The sequence below is a fragment of the Cupressus sempervirens genome, chromosome 2 (assembly GCF_028749045.1).
Source record: "Cupressus sempervirens isolate cs-2001-9-10 chromosome 2, ASM2874904v1, whole genome shotgun sequence".
Classification (NCBI taxonomy): Eukaryota; Viridiplantae; Streptophyta; class Pinopsida; order Cupressales; family Cupressaceae; genus Cupressus; species Cupressus sempervirens.
In genome coordinates, this window is record NC_143119.1 from 266117597 (window position 1) to 266124303 (window position 6707).

Consider the following 6707-nt stretch of genomic DNA (forward strand, 5'->3'; position numbering starts at 1 on the left):
GTGGTGAAGATTTTATATATATATATATATATATATATATATATATATATATATATATATATATATATATATATATATATATATATATATATATATATATATAATAGTTGGAAGTTTTGGTCAGCACCCATTGATCATTGTCCATCACCTTCCAAGAATTTTGGCCAAGACCATGTCCTTCCCTAGCCTCCTACACAAGTTCTTGTACCATGTACCACCCCAGAAAGTCATTTTCCACGGGCCTAGTGAATCACCATCTTTTAGCGCATAGGGTGATTGCATGGATAGTGCCATGTCTAGGGTGATTTCTATTTGGTATTTTTGAGGAATAGAAGATTGGGAAGTTATAAAGTTAGGAAATGGGATAGGAAAAGTGGGGTCACATGGGAGTAAGATTAGTGATAGGAATTTGGGAATTGGATGGGATTACTTAGATAAATAAAGGGTGATTAGTAGGTAATACATAATAAAGATAGGATAGTCATTAGTATCCTAACCAAATTAAATGGGCAAATAAGTTAGTAAAGAAGTTTATAATTTGAAACTAAAGTAGTTTAGTAGTATGTTAGTTAGTAGGACATATATTATAATGTTATAGCATTTATTATATAAATGATGAACTTACTTAGATGTTTGGAAATTGGTAATTTAGCATAAATTAGATTAGGTGATGATATTAGTATGTTGCTAAGTGTAAGTAGTAGTTAGTAATAATGTAATTGGTTATTAATTTAAGGGATATGTTATATACATATACATTATTGTAGGAGTAGAAAATGGACTAATGTCTAACATACTATGAGCAAATCACAAACTCAATAAGCATACATTGACACCCTCTAGTCTAACATGAAAGCCAAATAAACAAAAAGGAAGAAACACAAAGTTAGAAACCCCCTCTTTCATTTGTAGCTCTCAGGTCCTTCTTTCTTCTCCATGTGATGTAGCTCCAATTGTCTATAGTGCACACAATTAGGAAGTTAAAGCCTAAGATAGTGATAAAACTATGAGAATACTAGAAGATGTGATTTTAGCTTGAGAGATAGAGAAAAAGACTAAGAAACTAGGGACTTGAAAGACTTAAGAATTAGAGACCATAAATGAGAGGAAGAATGCTCATTTTATAATCAATTTTCAAGATGAGAGCATTGGAATTTTCACCTTGGATATGCAACTTGGCAAGAGATTCCTTCGAGAATCCATGATGCATATGACACAAGATGCCGAATGTAGGATTGTATGATGCTTTGGAAGTCAAATGTGGCTATAAATGGAAGAGGGTCTATGATGCTTTATATGACACCTCAAACCCACTTAAATCCAAGAATCTATGACAATGGAAGCCAAATATGGATGTGCATAAGGGAATAAGAATATATTGATTATTGATGCAGGAAAACGGGCGAATAACTATGGCCAAAGGCTCACCCAGCTATCCAAACCACCCTGCAAGAGTTAACACAATGGAAACAAACACAAAGAACATCAACCAAAGGAGGAAGAAGAGTGAATTACTTTTATTTATTCATCAAGAATATCTTCATACATGCCCAGTTATAAGGCCTTTTTGGGTTACAGCCAATTAAAAATACATTCACATTCAAAGATCCAACTTCTTTTCTTCCAATCTCCTCTCCAGAAACCTACTTAACTCTAAGCCTAAACACTCTATTTATACTTTCCAAAATGACCTACAGATCATTCTAGAACATTACATAAGAGAAAGGCTGACACAAGATCCTATCATTAAATTCACAATCAAAATTAAATATGCAAGTTGGCTCCCACTAAGAACCAAAAATAGACAACTCGACATCCATTGGATAACTCGGTATCCACTAGGAAACTAGTACTCGGCATCACTCGATATCTGCAGGAAACTGGCACTCGGCAACTCGATAACTCGACACATGAAGGAATAACTCGGCACACACTAGGTAACTCAGCACATGAAGGAATAATTTGGCATGCACTGGGTAACTCGGCACACGAAGGAATAACTCGACACATGAAGGAATAACTTGGCACATGAAGAGTGCTATAGTAACTCGGCACCAACTGTAGGATGAACAAAAATGAGCAAGATAACAAGGCAACCCAGGATGCTCCTACATCAATTATGACATACCTTAGCCAAGTGTAAATGGAGAATCCATGATGTGTCATGATGATTGCAATATTATGTGGAATATTTGAATTAAAAATCCCTTATTCCACACAAATAGAAATTAGTTAAAAATGGAATTAATGGTGAAACATATGACTTAGGAAATTGAGAATTTCTATGGTTCATGAATAATGAATCAATTAATTAATAAAATTAATTTATTGAGAAGGTTAGTTAGGAAGAATAATTAGTAAAATGACATAGGATTAAATTATGGGTTATTTAATCCTATAGAGCAAATTAGTAGATGATTAGCGAGTTTGATAAAATAAGTGCAACAATATCCTTTGATGAAATATGACAATAATGGAGATTAACTAGGATGATGATAGATAGACCAAAGCCATGGTAAAATTGATTGATTGGTGAAAATGATAACATGCCAAGGACACATGACATGAATCAAAGATACATAACATTTAACTGACATTGTAAAATACTACAGGATTGAGATCGGTTGATATGGTTGATCGTATTAACATCAACAAACACTATCAATATTATTAAATGGTTGATAACTCCATGATCTGACATTGAGAGACCTGACAATGTCAAAGATTGGATGAGATGAATGCTAGTTTGACCTAGCACTGAGAGCCATGATAGTACTAAGGTCAGATTGATAAGATTTGATAAATTAATAAGTTTCCAAGGCACTAAAAGCCACAAAAATTCTTAGGATTGGACAAATGATGATAGATTTGGAATGTTTGACATGTTTTAGGTTGATTAAGATTGATTTTGATGATTATAGGTTGATTTTGGGTGATTTTGAGTTGATTTGAAATGGTTTCGAAATGATATGAAATTGATGTGAAAGAAGATACAAATGATGAAAGACACTATTGAGATATGATCAAGTTGGCCAAAAGATTAGAGTTAGTGGAATGATAAAATGGGATGAGTTAGTATGAAAAGTGATATAGCCATAGATTCAAACCATTTTTTAGCTTCTACATTTTCCCCCTCTTTGATACAATGCAATTTTGAGTGTTGTGTCAAAGAACACTAATGAAAAATCCACACAATATGCCCTACTAGGGGTATTGTATGGGTGACCCCTCAAGAAATTGATTGAGATAATAAAATGATAGGTCAATTTTTTTACAAGAAGACAAAGCCATAGCAATTGACAGATCACAAATCGAAGCTCAAATGTGAAAGTTATGGGCTCTGGAGTGCAAAATGGGGGTCAATCGGGAGCCCAAGAGTATTTTTAGGGGTTACCACTTGAGATAATGAAAATGATAGCTCATTTTGTTCACAAAAAAGATACAAAACTAACAGATTACAAATCAAAGTTGAAACACAAAAGTTATGGCCTCTAGAGTGCAACATAGGGGCTACAGGAGTAGTTTTGGGCATCTAACACCCTTTGTCTTATATCTTTAGCTATTCCTTGGCCTTATTGAGGAGTATATCAACATCTACATACTTAGAGGAATCTATGGGTTGTGCTTCATTATTTACTAAGACTTGGTATGCAGTAGCATCTCTCAAATTAGCACAAAATTGGAAAGGATTTGAATCACCAGGGATGGTAACCTCCACATTTTTGTAGGAAAACTTTAGACATTGATAATATGTAGAGGGCACTAATTTCATAGCATGGATCCAAGGGCATCCTAGTATCATGTTGCAGTTCATTTCAATATCTAGAAACTGGAACAAAGTATTCTCAATAGTTGGACCAACTCTGATAGGTAAGATGATGACCCCCATGGAGAAGCATTCACCATCATCATAGGCTTTTATTTTGATTCTTTGAGAGGGATACACATCATCCTCAAAATAACCCAAACCCTTGACAACTTTAAGTGTACAGATATTCATGTTGGGTTCACCAATTGTAGTACCATAAAATGGGCTAATGTCTAACATACTATGAGACAATCAAAAACTCAATAAGCATACGTTGACACCCTCTAGTCTACCATGAAAGCCAAATAAACAAAAAGGAAGCAACACAAAGTTATAAACCCCCTCTTTCATTTATAGCTCCCATGTCCTTCTTTCTTCTCCATGTAATTTAGCTCCAATTGTTTATAGTGCACACAATTAGGAAGCAAAAGCCTAAGATAGTGATAATGCTATGGGGTATGTGCACCAAGTTGTGGTGCCAAAAAGGTGACACCATTTATTTTTTATAATTTTCAATAGTGTGTATGTGCTATAGTGTGCATGTGTTATAGCATGCATGCACTATGGCTTGGGTAACTCGAGCCATAGCACATACACGCTATAGCATGTACGCACTTTTAAAAAACCCAATTTTTATAAATGGGCTACATACTTGCAACTCATTCATTTTAACCCTTTTTTGCTACTTCTCCTCACTATAGTATGTATGCAGATTGCATTCAAACAAGTTTTATGCCATCTACCTTGCCAATATGCCTCCTCGCTATTGAAGATTGAGATCACGAGCATGATGTATGTTATCTATCTTTCTTTTTGCATTGTTTGATTTTTTTTAATATTGTTTTGTAGGTTTTTTTCAATTTTGTTTTTTTAAAAATTATTTATTTAGATTTCAATTGCTTTCTTATTAGAAAATGTCAATAATGAACTGGAAAATCCCCAAGAAGGTCAAAACATAAACCCTCAAGATGATCAAAACCAAAACCTTCCACAAGAAGAACAAAAAATTTTGTAACCTGAACCAATTGCAAGACCTCCTCCTGGCACACAAGAAAATATAATAAATGAAATAAAAAGAGGCAAGCCTAAATTATAAGGACTCATTGGTCAGTTGAAACAATATGGACAAACCAATCCAATGAGAGCTCAATTGGCATCATCCTTCGAATCCATTAAGACCCACATAGCTAATGTTAGTGGTCATTTAGATGTTTGGCAGGTTAAGAGGGAAGAACAAAATTATGCAAATAAATTATCATATCAAGATTTTTTTTAAAAAGATATACCAAAAGGTAGAATATGTGCATTATTTAGAAAACCTGGTGAACAAGATACTATTAGAGAGGGTACTAAACGGTTCCCCATCCATTGGTGCATACATGATGCTATTAGAAATAATTTTTTAGATAGATGGTCGATGGTTTTTGATGCCCCTCCTTGCAATAATCATGAGATCCCCATGTATTTCTTAAGGAAATTGTATTGTGAGTTTGTCCTTGGGGAGATCCCCAATTATTTTGATATATTAGACTCTTAGGGTAGAGGTGGGGGGTCATCATTTGAGAGGTCAGGGGCACGTCATGACCCTAATGTAGTTAGCATACCTGTGGTCAAGTCATAGGTTGAGCATGTGACTATTCCTTTAGTTGTGAAGGAACATGTAGAGACCAGTGCTCTAGGGACTATTAGAGCTTTGATGCAAACCCTCATTCATGGCATGAGTCCATTAGTTGAGGAGGAGCCTTCTGCACATCGCAGTCACATGTGCACATCATGTGGATCCTTATGCACATTTGGTAGTCATGCTGAAGATGGTGTGGATGATGGGCTAGTGACTAATTAGTTCCTTAATGAGACATTTGGCATTGACACACAGGTAAATTACAATCATAATAAACTAATTTGATCACATTTCATATGTATAGTGAATGACTAATTAATTAGCATGTATTGACATTGTTCAAAATTCAGGGTCAAAGTGTTGGTGAGCCTAGTAGCAATCCCCCAACCCCATTTTTCATCCCCTCAATGAGTCTAGAGGAATGTATTGATTTAATCATTTAAATGAATACAGATATTTATTAAGTAATCATATGAAGGATTGACAAAAAATTTATGCATGTGCATTAGTTCTCTATAGGACCGTCGACATTCACTATAGACTCTAAGCCTAAACGTGACACAAGCTTCATAGAGGTACATTTGTTTCATGTTAATTTAATTCATTTGATTATATTTTTTTCATGTTTCATGTTACATTTAATGCATATTGTATGACATGCAACTCTTGACATTAGAGACTCCTCCTCATCTTCGGCAATCTATTGATCGTAGAGGGGTTACAGCTATGGTTAGTTCACAACCATTGACTGAGGTATGAAAGAATTTTCTTGGTTTTAGTTGTTTTTTATAATAGTTAGTATCAAAATTTCTAATGTTATTTATAAGCTATTATATTGATTCATTTTTTGTAGGGTCTTGTCACACCTGATCATCCATGAGCCTTCGAGGTGGACTTACAGAGCAATTATATGATGGTGGTAAGAAAATAATTAATTTTGTGTGTACATGTATTTGATTTCAATGTATAATAATTATTGATTCATATCTACTTTTTTTGTATCAGCTCGAGTTAGAGAAGAGCCTCAACAAGAGGACAAGTGAGCGTGTGAGGAGGACCCCATCATCACCACTATCTCCCTCCACATGATGACCGAAGGCCTCTAGAGATTTGTTTCCTTCCTCTCATGGGAAGGAGAAGATATAGTTGATAGACATGTACATGTATAGGCATCAACAAACATATATGTTGGATTTTATGTCAGTGGACATATTCGATATACATTTGATGTATGTATGACATTTTATATTTGATGTATGACATTTATTTGATGCATGA